We start from the raw sequence: 16,291 nt of genomic DNA on the forward strand, positions 1-16,291 counted from the left end.
ATCAAAGATTCCAGAAAATTTTTCCAGTTCTGCAATTTTTAAGCACCAGAAATTCGGACAACAGAGAAAGACACAGGTCTGCAATTTTCCAGTTACGGTTCTCTATATTTTCATCGAATGGGTCTTTCATCCAAGCACAGTCAACCTCCCCACCCAAACATCACACCGTAATCTTAAGCAAGAAAGGACACAGTTCCACATCCGAACATACAAACAACAAGGGGAAGAGAATCGGCCAACATGGAGGCAGACGCAGAACCATCGAACGGCAAAAGAAAACAAATAATAACTAAAGAAAGCAGCTTTCTACTATAAAGGATGAGGGTTTTACCTTAGACGCGTAGTAAGGCGTGGGATGGTGATTAAAGAGAAGGCACAGGTGGTTTCTGCTGGCTCTTTGAAGGTGCGTCAGTGAAGGGCGGTGATGATGATCCAGTCCCCTTTGTGCAGCCGCCACTTACTCTCTATCTCCCTCCCATCCTCTCTTAGTTCTTTCACTCAGCCGTCCCTTTTCCTCTTAGCCGCTAACTCTACCCCGTAGCTGCCCTTTTGTTTTGGTTTCGCCTCAAGCCTCTCTCCCCCAGCTCTCTTTTTGTTGCCCTCTCCCTCGGTTTCTTTTCCTCTTCAGGTTTCTAGCCGTCAACCCTTCCGTCAGATTTTAGTTCCGTTCCCTAGCCTTTCTGGTTTTTCTTTTGCCGTTCAAGAAGCTCTCAAAAACTCTCCCTCTTTGGCTATTTCCTCCCTGGTTTCTATCCAATGCTACGTCACTCTCTTTCTGTTTTGTTTCGCCTGAAACCCTTCCCCCAAAATTCCTCCTTTGTTTTTCCTTTTTGCTCTTCTTTTGTTCGATGCCCTCTCCCCCCTCTGCGGCTGCTCTTACCTTTGCTATTTATATCCAACTATCAACCCTAAAACCCTCAAACATCTTTCCTATATTTGCAGCTAAGGGCTGCCCGAACATTTCTTTGCAAGCTGCGAAAAACGCAGCTTGCTGCCGCGTATCACTTTTCTCTCTCTTTTTTTTTTTTCCTTTAAATAATGAAATTAAATCCTAAACAACTAAAACATATTTTTTGGAACACTTTTCTTTTTCCTTTGAGAAATTCTAGCTAAAATGGATAAAATAACTAAAACTAAAAGTAAATACAAATAAAAATAGAACAAATAAAAACGAATAGTAAATAAATGAATAAATAATAAAACACCAAAAATTTGGTGTCTACAGTTTGCCCCTCTTTGTCTGAGTTTTGAAAAAACTTGAGACAAAGAAGTAGACACCAAATACTTACCTGTGTTATTCGGCTGCGAATTACTCAAACGATGGGGACTGACCCCTGACAGGAAATTTTAAAATCGGGACTGACCCGAGATAGAAATTTAAACGGGACTGACCCGAACAGAATTTGAACGGGACTGACCCGAGCAGGAATTAAACGGGACTGACCCGAACGGAGTTTAAACGGGACTGACCCGAACAGAATTTAAACGGGACTGACCCGAATGGGAATGTAATGGGATAGACCCACGGGATAGACCCGGACTGAAAAGTAAATGGGATAGACCCACGGGATAGACCCGGACTGAAATGTAAATGGGACTGACCTGAATAAAATGAAAATCATGGAATCGCGCTAGTGGGACTGACCCACGGCTAGCGGCAGGGTAAATGCAAATGCTCACTAGTGGGACTGACCCACGGCTAGTGGCGATGAAAATGCAATGCACACTAGTGGGACTAACCCACGGCTAGTACTAGTGGGACTGACCCACGGCTAGTGCAAATGAATGCACACTAGTGGGACTAACCCACGGCTAGTGGCTAAGTAAATGAAAATGCTCACTAGTGGGACTGACCCACGGCTAGTGGCGATGCAAATGAAATGCACACTAGTGGGACTAACCCACGGCTAGTGGCTAAGTAAATGAAAATGCTCACTAGTGGGACTGACCCACGGCTAGTGGCGATGAAAAATGCAATGCACACTAGTGGGACTAACCCACGGCTAGCGGCTAAGTAAATGAAAATGCTCACTAGTGGGACTGACCCACGGCTAGTGGCGATGCAAATGAAATGCACACTAGTGGGACTAACCCACGGCTAGCGGCTAAGTAAATGAAAATGCTCACTAGTGGGACTGACCCACGGCTAGTGGCGATGAAAATGCACACTAGTGGGACTAACCCACGGCTAGCGGCAATGAAAAATGCAATGCTCACTGGCGGGACTAACCTCACGCTCCAGTGGCTGTGAAAATGTCTTGACAATCGGACAGTGGGATCAAACCCGAGCCTGCCGAGGTTGGCGGGATAAAACCCAGCTCCAACGCGAAAATGAGCGGTCAGCGGGATAGAACCCAGTTCTGCCGAGGTTGGCGGGATAAAACCCAGCTCCAACGTGAAAATGAGCGGTCAGCGGGATAGAACCCAGTTCTGCCGAGGTTGTAAAACCCAGCTCCAACGTGAAAATGAGCGGTCAGCGGGATAGAACCCAGTTCTGCCAGCTCCAACGTGAAAATGAGTGAAGTTGGCGGCACCAAGTCCAGGCCCAACGTGATAAAGTGATGTTGGCGGCACCAAGTCCAGGCCCAACGTGATAAAGTGATGTTGGCGGCACCAAGTCCAGGTGAGGTTGGCGGCACCAAGTCCAGGCCCAACAAGATTTTTGAGATGTTGGCGGTACGAAGTCCAGGCCCAACGAGATTTTTGAGATGTTGGCGGCACCGAGTCCAGGCCCAACGTGCTTTTTGTGAAGTTGGCGGCACAACGTCCAGGCCCAACGTGATTTTGTAGAGTTGGCGGCACTAAGTCCAGGCCCAACGAGATCTTTGAGATGTTGGCGGCACGAAATCCAGGCCCAACGTGATGATGTGGTGTTGGCGGCACTAAGTCCAGGCCCAACGAGACCTTTGAGATGTTGGCGGCACCAAGTCCAAGCCCAACGTGCTTTTTGTGAAGTTGGCGGCACAACGTCCAGGCCCAACTTGATCTTTGGAATGTTTGTGAATGGTCAATGGGATAAGACCCAGTCCTGCCATCCAATTGGTCAAGAAATTGAATTTGATTTTCCAAGAAACAAAAATTTGAACTTGATTTTTGATTTTTTGATTTTTCGAAAGAATCTTTTTCAAAAATAATTTGCCCCCAGTGTAGGACCCTTTTTCCTTCTTTCTTCTCTTTCTTCGGCATCGGCCTTCCACATCGCCAGATGCTTTTCGTCACCTTCAACTGTGAATACCTGCACAGGGGGCTTACATGCACTCAAATTTTCAAGAAAAAGGCAGCGTGATTGATTTGAAAGTCTTGCTTGAGTCTTTGACGAAATCTTCAAATGGACTATAAAAAATTTGCCCCAGTGTGGGCTTATTTTGTGAAATCTTGCAAATAAAAATTTTGCCCCAGTATGGGCCCATTTGATTGCAAAAAATTGGGTTGGACGCCTTTCCATTTGCTTGAACAAAGTAAGAAACTGAACGTCTTGCTTAAAACCACACAGAAAATTTCATGATGAATTCCTCAAAATAATGCCAAATTACAAGAGATTTCTTCTTTACCTTAGCATCGAAGCTTTGGGTAATGGGCGTTATTTCTGATTTGGCAATGGGAGATCAAGATTCGCCTTATTCATGTGCTCAGATGGTATGTAATCCCTTCAATACCACATCTTAGTGAAAGCAAAGAGTTTGTCACCCTTATTTCTTAAGAAAACTTAGTCAACGTATAAGCTTCATGGGCTTGCAAAATTTTGGGTAGAAATGATAGCTTAAACATGTGAAATCTGGTTATACCCTTATGATCATGAGTGATCAATGGATTTTTATGAGCATAATCCTCACTTTGGATTGTCATGAAGGAATAAGTCAACGATGGACTTTTATGGGCTTGTAATGTGGTTTGAAGACGATAGTTAAAGAAATAATTTTAAAAGGACATTGCACCGAAGATCGCATTTTCAACATTGCCCTCATCTGGATTCCAGATTCTTGGACTTTGTTTGACTTTTATCATCACCCAGCAGGGTCTTTCAGCATCAAATCTTTTTGCATCTTTCTTTTGCATTCATTTCGCTCGTTTTTCTTTTCTTTTTCCCCCTTTTCAAAAATACCCTCGCGGGGTTTCATATGAAGAGCAGTGTCAACCTCACACCTAATCAAATCAGAAATACAGCTAAAATTTTCGACATCAGAGATTTCCTTGACAAGGCCAGTGCAAAGAACAGAAGTCAGGACTTTTGGCTTTGTAATGGGGTCAGGTGGGGTGCTTAGAAAAGTTAAGGCTTGAAAACGGATTTCAAAAGTGGTTTGAAGAATCTGAGATCGCATTGTTGCGCCAAACCCTATTTTAGGGTAAAATCAAAATTTGCCTCAGTTTTTGCTTAATTGAGGCTTTTTCTCTTTCATTTTTCTTTTTCTCTTTTGACTTTTCGACCTTTTGCCATTCTTTTGAACTTTCACAAAATTTTGCCCCAGTTTATTTTTGAACTGAGGTTCTCTTTTCTTCTTTTTTTGCTTTTGATTTTGTTGCTTTGCACTTCTTCACTTCTTGAAATTTTCTTTTCAACTCAAACTCGCCCCCAGTGTGGGGTTTGCGATTCTCAGGAGTTGCCAAACGAAATAATTTATTCTAAAGGCTCAAAGGGGATAACTAGGGATAGAACGTTTGATTGGAAAAGAAGAGGGCCTGACTTGTATTCCGTTCCTTACAATAACCCTGAAAGGAAACTTTCATTAATGCGACATTTTTGCGTGTATCTGAATTAATTGATTGAGGAAGACCCTTGTTCATCCATATTTGTGAAACATAGGCGATTCACGCGGACAAAACCCTTCCTTTTCTTCTTCTTCTTCTTTTTTTTTTCAAAATTGGAACCCAAGTGGAATCAAATTTCCGCAATTTGTGGTTCCCTTTCCCCTTTTCCTTTTCCCTTTTTCAAAATTCCCAAATCTCCTTCCCCAATGTGGGGTGCGATCATATGTGCACTCGAAAAGAACCACCAATTTTAGCTCAAATGAGGATGCAAGGGATGATCAGTGTTTAGGTTGTAGAAACAATGGCCAAAGTATCATTCTTACGCCTCATGACAACCAAGTAAACGAATTGCTCGTTGAGAGTCCATTCCCTTTTGAAAATTTTCCCAATGTAGGGTAGTGATCATTAAGGCACTTATTTGAAACGAAATTATTCTTTCAAAGGCTCAAATGGGAGAGCAAATGATAAAATGTGTATAGGTAGAGAAAAGAATGCTCAAAGTATCACTCCAAATTTTCAAAATAAACAAGAATAATGCACATTTTTGCTTTCACTTAGATGTGATTGAATCGGATTAGACACCGCAAACATTTTCAAGCAAAAGTTGCCCGAATTTGCAATTTATCAATCAATGTGACTGATTTTGTTTTAGGGTTAAGTGAAGGAGAAAAGGTATCTCATTGGGCCTTTTGAGTGACCCCTTTTTTAGCACTCTTATTGGATGACTCGGATCAACAATCTGGTGTACATAAGGATTTTTGAAAGCAGACACTTGTGAATTTGCAGGCCAGAGGTCGGAAAAATCTCAATTTGGTCTTATTTTCTTAAAATTCATCATGAAATCTCTAATGAGCAAAAGAATGAAATGTACATGAATATACACAAAACCATAATTGTCCAAAACTTTATTAAAACAAAATTTGTCGTTCACTTATAATACAATGAGAAGAGAGAAACTTGTAAAGAGCTCCACATATACACTTTTCATCTCATTTTCTTTTGGAAATAAAATGTATTAACAAATCAAATAAACAGAATTTTCCTTTGAAAAAATAATTACAAAATCTCTCAGAGGCTTTAGCGTAGAGCTTCCAGATAGATCATTTATGTTTTCATTGTAGGATCTGCCCAAGAATCACACAATACTTGCAATTTTGACACTTTATTAGATCAGAAGTGTCATCAGATATAGAAAAACATTTTCATCTTATTGAAACATTTTTATGAATGCAGGGGAGGGGGAAAAACAAAAGAAAAAAAAAATACCCTGAGTTAGTAAATAAGAATATAAAATCGGTATGCATGTCCTATGGGAGAACCCTTTTTGTGCCAAGGGTAGGCCTAGCATGAAGATGCAATCCTCCAGAGCAGGCACTATGCAATACCTGATGGATCCGATCAGCTTATGGAGTGAAAAATAATTTTGAAAAAAATTGGCCCTTTGGATTGAGAAGGGACGTTTGTCAACATGAGGACTTCGTCCGAAAGGATTGATCACTTTTGATCGATACAAGAACTTGCAAAAACGCACGGGTTTGACCTTGACGAACTTCCTATCGAAGAGATTGGAATTCGTTTTGACAACTTTTCTCAGTGAAGCACGGGTCAAAACTCCAACTGATCAAATGGCTGGATGCAATGGATGCTTTTCTCAAAATCGACTAGGTTTTCTATTTTGAAATTCAACATTGAAACCCTAATTGGTCAAATGAAATTGACAATTTATTAAAAATCGACCGGATTACCTAAAAAAGGGAAACAGGTCAAATGAATTGAATGAAATTTAATTTATCCAAAATTAATCAGATCACCCTAACAAGGGTAAATTGATCAAATAGATTGAACGAAACTTGATTTATTCAAAATCGGCTCGGTTGCCTTAAAAATGGGTAAATTGGCCAAATGAATGAAATTGAATTAGTGATTTATTTAAAAATCAGCCGAATGACCCTAAAAAGGGTAAATTGGTCAAATGAATTGACGATTTATTCAAAATCGACCAGGTGACCCTAAAAAAGGGTAAATTGGTCAAATGAATTGATGATTTATTCAAAAATCGACCAGGTGACCCTAAAAAGGGTAAATCAACCAGGTGACCCTAAAAAGGGTAAATTGGTCAAATGAATGAAATTGAATGAATTGGCAAAATGGATTGGTTGAATTGTCCGGCCATTGGTTATTTCAAAATTATTAAGGTGCATTAGTCTATGACCTTATAAAAATCAAATTTTGGCCTCAATTTATTTATCGTCTCAATAGGAGGAATCATTTGTGAATTTCTTCAAATTAATGTCCTTTACGCAAGGGATTTTTACCAATTTGATAAAATGGCCAAAAAGTGATTATTAGATGCTCATATTCCAAAGATCACTCTATGAAGACGATCGGATCCTACCTTACCTTGTGCAATACCCCTTTGGATGGTACAAAATGTAAACGTGCAAGTCTCTTTGGATTAAGTATCCGAGACACAAGGTGGTTTATTCCTGACACGGGATCCCCTAAATGGCATTCCCTTTCTAGGGTTTATGCATGATGCCATTTTATTAAAGCAGTAAAATATGCAATTCGAAATGATACATGACTTAAAAGGACCTTTTATACGCCAAGGTAGGCTTAAAAATGGCATGGCATTATTAATCTATGAATGCAATATACCAAAATCTTTAAACGTGCAATAACCTATCTACGAGGGTAGGTTCTAAAAGAAGGTCATGCCAGACCTCTTATTTGCTAGGGTTTGTGAATGCAATGGGGATACAAAACCAAGAAAAGTTAGTTCTGCCAGATAAATACACATAACACATTGTAGCAACGAAATCAATACAAAGAAATAAAGCAATAAAAGGGAAAGAGGGGTTGGATCTCTCCCCTCGTGAATCGTGTCCCTAATAGGGTAAGGCAGACTCTACCTTAGGCAATTCTAATATGGATGCATGAGGTTGGGGTTCGCTAATGCATCTAGACTCGACAAGCTCAGGTCCCCGAGCCTTCAGACTTAGAAACCAAGGGTCATCAATCCCAAGGTTCTTTGTCGGTGGCTCGAGCGATTCCCCAAACACCGCTACGCACACATCGTGTCGCGGCTACGTGTTTGAGTGAATCTATCAAAAATCCTCAATCTTCCATCAAAAGCTAAAAGCTATGAACTCAAAGCTTAAAATGGAAGATCGAGTGACTCCTCGGATCATGCTACGCACACATCGTGTCGCGATCACAAGTCCAAGTGAGTCGCCTAAAATCCTAACAGGGTGGAGTGGCGTGACAAGCCACTAAAAGAAAAATAAAAGAGGGATAAAATTAAAGCGTATGCACGTATGCTAGTGCTCGTTTGGAGGGGAGGGATCAAGAACCCACGCGAGGCTCTAGGGTATGTCCCCCCACCCAAATGCAATGCAAAGCGCGAGATAAAACAAGTAAACATGCATCCAATCAACCAATCATACATTCGTGAGCGAGGGAGTAGTTTGAGACGTACGTGAGACAAAAAGTCCTAAAAATGGAAGATGCAACCCTAATATCCACATGCCATGCATAAAAAGGGTAGAAAAGGGAAAAGAATGGCTAAATCAAAATGCTTGGACCCACTTAGGAAGTCCCCAGTGGAGTCGCCAACTGTCGCGCCCCACTTTTTGATGGTGATGTGTAGTGTGTGGTGTGAGTGTGTGTATGATATAAATGTGAACGTGTGCAAATGAAAAGAAAGGCCATGGGACTTGATAATGCGACGGTTCGGCCATATAAAGTTCAAAAAGGGTTTTTTGTATAAAAAAAAAATGGAGTCGCCACTTGGTATAGAGTTAGGGTGTACCAAGTCACCCAAAAATGATTTTTTTGTTTTTGAATGAAAAAAGTAAATAAACCCTTTTAGAGAACTTTTGGGTCTACGTAACCAAAAGAGGGATCGGGGGTCACATTTGACGAAGGGGAAGGCAAGGATAAAAATCCAAGGCACCCCTTCGACCTAGCCAAGGCTAGTTGCGTGACTTAAACCAATTTTTCCTAATTTTTTTCTACCCAAGATATGTATCGCGTGTTGGATATGCCTATATGAATGCACAAACCTAGACCTAGGGGGATATGGGGGAAATTTCTCTTCAAAGGTTGAGTGGTGCCAATCACATTAATTGTGAAGCCCAACAATGATCCTTTTGGAGAGGTCACACCTAAACCTAAATGACGTGAAAAATGAGTGGATGAATGTATGCCATGAAAAATGTGCGTTTGTGTGAAAAAGTAATAAAAACAATAGTGTGAGTGGAAGTGTGCAAATGTCTTTGAATGCAAATATATACTCCAAGTGCAAGTGGGCAAAAATGCATGTATGCAATTTAAAGAAAAGTGCGAAACTGTTGGTGTGCAAATGAAGATGAAAGTACTCGTGTGCGAGTGAAGATAAAAGTGTTCGTGTACAAGTGAAGATAAAAAAGTGTTCGTGTGCAAGTGAAAGTGATAAAAAGGTGCATGTGTGCAAATGAGACAAAAGTGAAAGTGTGATGATAGAGTGGATTAAGAATGCATGAGCCTAGGGAATTCATGCATATTGGGTACGGGGAGACCTAAATCGTGACTCAATTTTCCCTTTGATTAGAAAGCAAAACTAGCGTGCTAAGGCTATCGAGTAGCCACACTCGCTCGTTTCCCTTATCAGAAGGGGACTCTTCAGGCAAATGTACCCTAACTAGCATGAGATGCAAGACCTAAAGTGAGGGGAAAGGGGAATCAAGGAGCATGCCAGATGATAAAACTAAGGAAAAATGTATGATATGTAGTGAGCAGGCAAATAATGCATTAATGAAAAACAAAGGAAAAATCCTATTGGGTCTAGCGTTGGACTAGCCCTTTCTATGAATTCCTACTAGCATTAGACTAGTGGAAACGATAAAAGAAGCCACAACTAGCATTGGACTAGTGTGGTGGCGTACATTCATTCATTCCATTCATTCATGGCTATGAAAGCAAGTAGACATGCCAAAACACTCGTAAACACGTAACACGTAACACTTAGCATGCTCGACTAGATGCAAGAGCCTAATAAAGCAATTAAACATGTAGCAACAAAAGCAAGCATCCAAGGGGAAGGGGAAATGGACCAGATGCTCTCCGAGCCCTATCTATTACAAGCCAAGAGGTGTACACATACCCCATAATAAGACTTCAAAAAAAAGGGAAGGGGAAATGGACCAAATTGCTCGCCAAGCCCTATCTATTACAAGCCAAGAGGTGTACACATACCCCATAATGAATAACTTAAATAAAAAGCAAAAGTAAACGAAATAAATGAAAGGAATTAAAGAAAGGCAAGGAAAGCGAAATAGACATGCATATTCACATAACACGTAGGAGCACATAAGGTCAAATGAAGTGCAAATAAGGGATAGAGTGTACCTCCCTCGAATCGATGCCCTAAATGGAGTGGAATCATTTATTTATCCTCCAAAATAAAAGAAATGGTCAAGGTACCAATTTATTTGGAAAAATGGGCAAACACAAGCTCACTTGGTCATAAAGCCCCTAAAGTCATGAATTAAGTGCAATTGACAAAGCATGGTAGTTAATTGAAACAAAACAAGCCATGAAGTTGTAGAGTTAAAACTTCCAAGGACCAGATTGAGGAAATTATTCAATTGGTTGGGTCCTAGTGAAATAAAAGGGAACTCGGGGGGTCAAAGTGCAATTTTTGAAAACGTTTGCATGCATGCAAATCACAGCTTTTTGGCCAAAACAAACAGAAACCATTTCTCTTGGCCATTGCCACTGTGCAAACTTCCGCAACTTCAAACAAATTTCAGTAGAACAAAATGCATGCAGCATCCTAATCTCTCCAATCAAGCATGGCCCCAACTCAACAACAATAGGATTCTAGGAATACTTTCATGCAAGCTCATATGACAAAAGAAAGCAAACAGCTTCTGCAATTTCTGCCGCAACTTTTGCAGCTTCAAACCATATGTATTTCATACCAGAAAAATGCACAAGGCTTATTGTTTGCCAAACCAACTCAACTAATGGCTTAACCAACTAAAACTTAGATCAAAGAAGCAAGATCATCAAATGTTTTTCCCAGCTTGAACCTTAAAACTCTTACATCAAACACAAAGTTCAGAGGGAGAAAAAGTGCAGAAATCTGAAACATACTTGGCAACTTGGGTTTCCCTTCCAGAAACCACAAGAAAAAACCATTCCAAACGAGCAAAAGCTATCAATCAAAGTTAAAAATCTGAGTTGCTCAACAGCAAAAGAAATTAAACAACAATGCATCAAAGGACACAGGCCCTTATATGCATCAGGAAACATTACAACCATCAGCAGTCGCACGATGCAATTGAATGGAAAAAATGCAGCAGGGATGAAAACAAAAAAATTAGGATAGAAATGCATAATTGAATCACAAATCACAGGCTTTAAACAAACTAAAAGCTTCAGCAACAACACCAGAAAATCTTTTTGATTTCCGAACAAACAAAAACATCTCAAAGCAGGAACGGAACATGCCATTTTCCTCATTGGTTTCGCCTGCAGCTTTTCTGATTTTTCTGTTTTGTTTTTAATACAAGTATGCAAGTTCCTCTTCACTAAATGTAACTAAAAAACTGATCCAGACATCAAGCTTTGAACTTAAACAAAGGAATCACATAAATTCCATTCATCCAAAGTATGCAAACCCAAGCGCAATGTAAACATGAAAACAGGCAACAAGAATATCAAAGATTCCAGAAAATTTTTCCAGTTCTGCAATTTTTAAGCACCAGAAATTCGGACAACAGAGAAAGACACAGGTCTGCAATTTTCCAGTTACGGTTCTCTATATTTTCATCGAATGGGTCTTTCATCCAAGCACAGTCAACCTCCCCACCCAAACATCACACCGTAATCTTAAGCAAGAAAGGACACAGTTCCACATCCGAACATACAAACAACAAGGGGAAGAGAATCGGCCAACATGGAGGCAGACGCAGAACCATCGAACGGCAAAAGAAAACAAATAATAACTAAAGAAAGCAGCTTTCTACTATAAAGGATGAGGGTTTTACCTTAGACGCGTAGTAAGGCGTGGGATGGTGATTAAAGAGAAGGCACAGGTGGTTTCTGCTGGCTCTTTGAAGGTGCGTCAGTGAAGGGCGGTGATGATGATCCAGTCCCCTTTGTGCAGCCGCCACTTACTCTCTATCTCCCTCCCATCCTCTCTTAGTTCTTTCACTCAGCCGTCCCTTTTCCTCTTAGCCGCTAACTCTACCCCGTAGCTGCCCTTTTGTTTTGGTTTCGCCTCAAGCCTCTCTCCCCCAGCTCTCTTTTTGTTGCCCTCTCCCTCGGTTTCTTTTCCTCTTCAGGTTTCTAGCCGTCAACCCTTCCGTCAGATTTTAGTTCCGTTCCCTAGCCTTTCTGGTTTTTCTTTTGCCGTTCAAGAAGCTCTCAAAAACTCTCCCTCTTTGGCTATTTCCTCCCTGGTTTCTATCCAATGCTACGTCACTCTCTTTCTGTTTTGTTTCGCCTGAAACCCTTCCCCCAAAATTCCTCCTTTGTTTTTCCTTTTTGCTCTTCTTTTGTTCGATGCCCTCTCCCCCCTCTGCGGCTGCTCTTACCTTTGCTATTTATATCCAACTATCAACCCTAAAACCCTCAAACATCTTTCCTATATTTGCAGCTAAGGGCTGCCCGAACATTTCTTTGCAAGCTGCGAAAAACGCAGCTTGCTGCCGCGTATCACTTTTCTCTCTCTTTTTTTTTTTTCCTTTAAATAATGAAATTAAATCCTAAACAACTAAAACATATTTTTTGGAACACTTTTCTTTTTCCTTTGAGAAATTCTAGCTAAAATGGATAAAATAACTAAAACTAAAAGTAAATACAAATAAAAATAGAACAAATAAAAACGAATAGTAAATAAATGAATAAATAATAAAACACCAAAAATTTGGTGTCTACAGTTTGCCCCTCTTTGTCTGAGTTTTGAAAAAACTTGAGACAAAGAAGTAGACACCAAATACTTACCTGTGTTATTCGGCTGCGAATTACTCAAACGATGGGGACTGACCCCTGACAGGAAATTTTAAAATCGGGACTGACCCGAGATAGAAATTTAAACGGGACTGACCCGAACAGAATTTTGAACGGGACTGACCCGAGCAGGAATTAAACGGGACTGACCCGAACGGAGTTTAAACGGGACTGACCCGAACAGAATTTAAACGGGACTGACCCGAATGGGATGTAATGGATAACCCACGGGATAGACCCGGACGAAAAAGTAAATGGGATAGACCCACGGGATAGACCCGGACTGAAATGTAAATGGGACTGACCTGAATAAAATGAAAATCATGGAATCGCGCTAGTGGGACTGACCCACGGCTAGCGGCAGGGTAAATGCAAATGCTCACTAGTGGGACTGACCCACGGCTAGTGGCGATGAAAAAATGCAATGCACCTAGTGGACTAACCCACGGCTAGTGGCTAAGTAAACGAAATGCTCACTAGTGGGACTGACCCACGGCTAGTGGCGATGCAAATGAAATGCACACTAGTGGGACTAACCCGGCTAGTGGCTAAGTAAATGAAAATGCTCACTATGGGACTGACCCACGGCTAGTGGCGATGCAAATGAAATGCACACTAGTGGGACTAACCCACGGCTAGTGGCTAAGTAAATGAAAATGCTCACTAGTGGGACTGACCCACGGCTAGTGGCGATGAAAAATGCAATGCACACTAGTGGGACTAACCCACGGCTAGCGGCTAAGTAAATGAAAATGCTCACTAGTGGGACTGACCCACGGCTAGTGGCGATGCAAATGAAATGCACACTAGTGGGACTAACCCACGGCTAGCGGCTAAGTAAATGAAAATGCTCACTAGTGGGACTGACCCACGGCTAGTGGCGATGAAAATGCACACTAGTGGGACTAACCCACGGCTAGCGGCAATGAAAAATGCAATGCTCACTGGCGGGACTAACCTCACGCTCCAGTGGCTGTGAAAATGTCTTGACAATCGGACAGTGGGATCAAACCCGAGCCTGCCGAGGTTGGCGGGATAAAACCCAGCTCCAACGCGAAAATGAGCGGTCAGCGGGATAGAACCCAGTTCTGCCGAGGTTGGCGGGATAAAACCCAGCTCCAACGTGAAAATGAGCGGTCAGCGGGATAGAACCCAGTTCTGCCGAGGTTGGCGGGATAAAACCCAGCTCCAACGTGAAAATGAGCGGTCAGCGGGATAGAACCCAGTTCTGCCGGGGTTGGCGGGATAAAACCCAGCTCCAACGTGAAAATGAGTGAAGTTGGCGGCACCAAGTCCAGGCCCAACGTGATAAAGTGATGTTGGCGGCACCAAGTCCAGGCCCAACGTGATAAAGTGATGTTGGCGGCACCAAGTCCAGGTGAGGTTGGCGGCACCAAGTCCAGGCCCAACAAGATTTTTGAGATGTTGGCGGTACGAAGTCCAGGCCCAACGAGATTTTTGAGATGTTGGCGGCACCGAGTCCAGGCCCAACGTGCTTTTTGTGAAGTTGGCGGCACAACGTCCAGGCCCAACGTGATTTTGTAGAGTTGGCGGCACTAAGTCCAGGCCCAACGAGATCTTTGAGATGTTGGCGGCACGAAATCCAGGCCCAACGTGATGATGTGGTGTTGGCGGCACTAAGTCCAGGCCCAACGAGACCTTTGAGATGTTGGCGGCACCAAGTCCAAGCCCAACGTGCTTTTTGTGAAGTTGGCGGCACAACGTCCAGGCCCAACTTGATCTTTGGAATGTTTGTGAATGGTCAATGGGATAAGACCCAGTCCTGCCATCCAATTGGTCAAGAAATTGAATTTGATTTTCCAAGAAACAAAAATTTGAACTTGATTTTTGATTTTTTGATTTTTCGAAAGAATCTTTTTCAAAAATAATTTGCCCCCAGTGTAGGACCCTTTTTCCTTCTTTCTTCTCTTTCTTCGGCATCGGCCTTCCACATCGCCAGATGCTTTTCGTCACCTTCAACTGTGAATACCTGCACAGGGGGCTTACATGCACTCAAATTTTCAAGAAAAAGGCAGCGTGATTGATTTGAAAGTCTTGCTTGAGTCTTTGACGAAATCTTCAAATGGACTATAAAAAATTTGCCCCAGTGTGGGCTTATTTTGTGAAATCTTGCAAATAAAAATTTTGCCCCAGTATGGGCCCATTTGATTGCAAAAAATTGGGTTGGACGCCTTTCCATTTGCTTGAACAAAGTAAGAAACTGAACGTCTTGCTTAAAACCACACAGAAAATTTCATGATGAATTCCTCAAAATAATGCCAAATTACAAGAGATTTCTTCTTTACCTTAGCATCGAAGCTTTGGGTAATGGGCGTTATTTCTGATTTGGCAATGGGAGATCAAGATTCGCCTTATTCATGTGCTCAGATGGTATGTAATCCCTTCAATACCACATCTTAGTGAAAGCAAAGAGTTTGTCACCCTTATTTCTTAAGAAAACTTAGTCAACGTATAAGCTTCATGGGCTTGCAAAATTTTGGGTAGAAATGATAGCTTAAACATGTGAAATCTGGTTATACCCTTATGATCATGAGTGATCAATGGATTTTTATGAGCATAATCCTCACTTTGGATTGTCATGAAGGAATAAGTCAACGATGGACTTTTATGGGCTTGTAATGTGGTTTGAAGACGATAGTTAAAGAAATAATTTTAAAAGGACATTGCACCGAAGATCGCATTTTCAACATTGCCCTCATCTGGATTCCAGATTCTTGGACTTTGTTTGACTTTTATCATCACCCAGCAGGGTCTTTCAGCATCAAATCTTTTTGCATCTTTCTTTTGCATTCATTTCGCTCGTTTTTCTTTTCTTTTTCCCCCTTTTCAAAAATACCCTCGCGGGGTTTCATATGAAGAGCAGTGTCAACCTCACACCTAATCAAATCAGAAATACAGCTAAAATTTTCGACATCAGAGATTTCCTTGACAAGGCCAGTGCAAAGAACAGAAGTCAGGACTTTTGGCTTTGTAATGGGGTCAGGTGGGGTGCTTAGAAAAGTTAAGGCTTGAAAACGGATTTCAAAAGTGGTTTGAAGAATCTGAGATCGCATTGTTGCGCCAAACCCTATTTTAGGGTAAAATCAAAATTTGCCTCAGTTTTTGCTTAATTGAGGCTTTTTCTCTTTCATTTTTCTTTTTCTCTTTTGACTTTTCGACCTTTTGCCATTCTTTTGAACTTTCACAAAATTTTGCCCCAGTTTATTTTTGAACTGAGGTTCTCTTTTCTTCTTTTTTTGCTTTTGATTTTGTTGCTTTGCACTTCTTCACTTCTTGAAATTTTCTTTTCAACTCAAACTCGCCCCCAGTGTGGGGTTTGCGATTCTCAGGAGTTGCCAAACGAAATAATTTATTCTAAAGGCTCAAAGGGGATAACTAGGGATAGAACGTTTGATTGGAAAAGAAGAGGGCCTGACTTGTATTCCGTTCCTTACAATAACCCTGAAAGGAAACTTTCATTAATGCGACATTTTTGCGTGTATCTGAATTAATTGATTGAGGAAGACCCTTGTTCATCCATATTTGT

Source organism: Coffea eugenioides, unplaced genomic scaffold, assembly GCF_003713205.1.
Source record: "Coffea eugenioides isolate CCC68of unplaced genomic scaffold, Ceug_1.0 ScVebR1_251;HRSCAF=893, whole genome shotgun sequence".
NCBI classification, from domain to species: domain Eukaryota; kingdom Viridiplantae; phylum Streptophyta; class Magnoliopsida; order Gentianales; family Rubiaceae; genus Coffea; species Coffea eugenioides.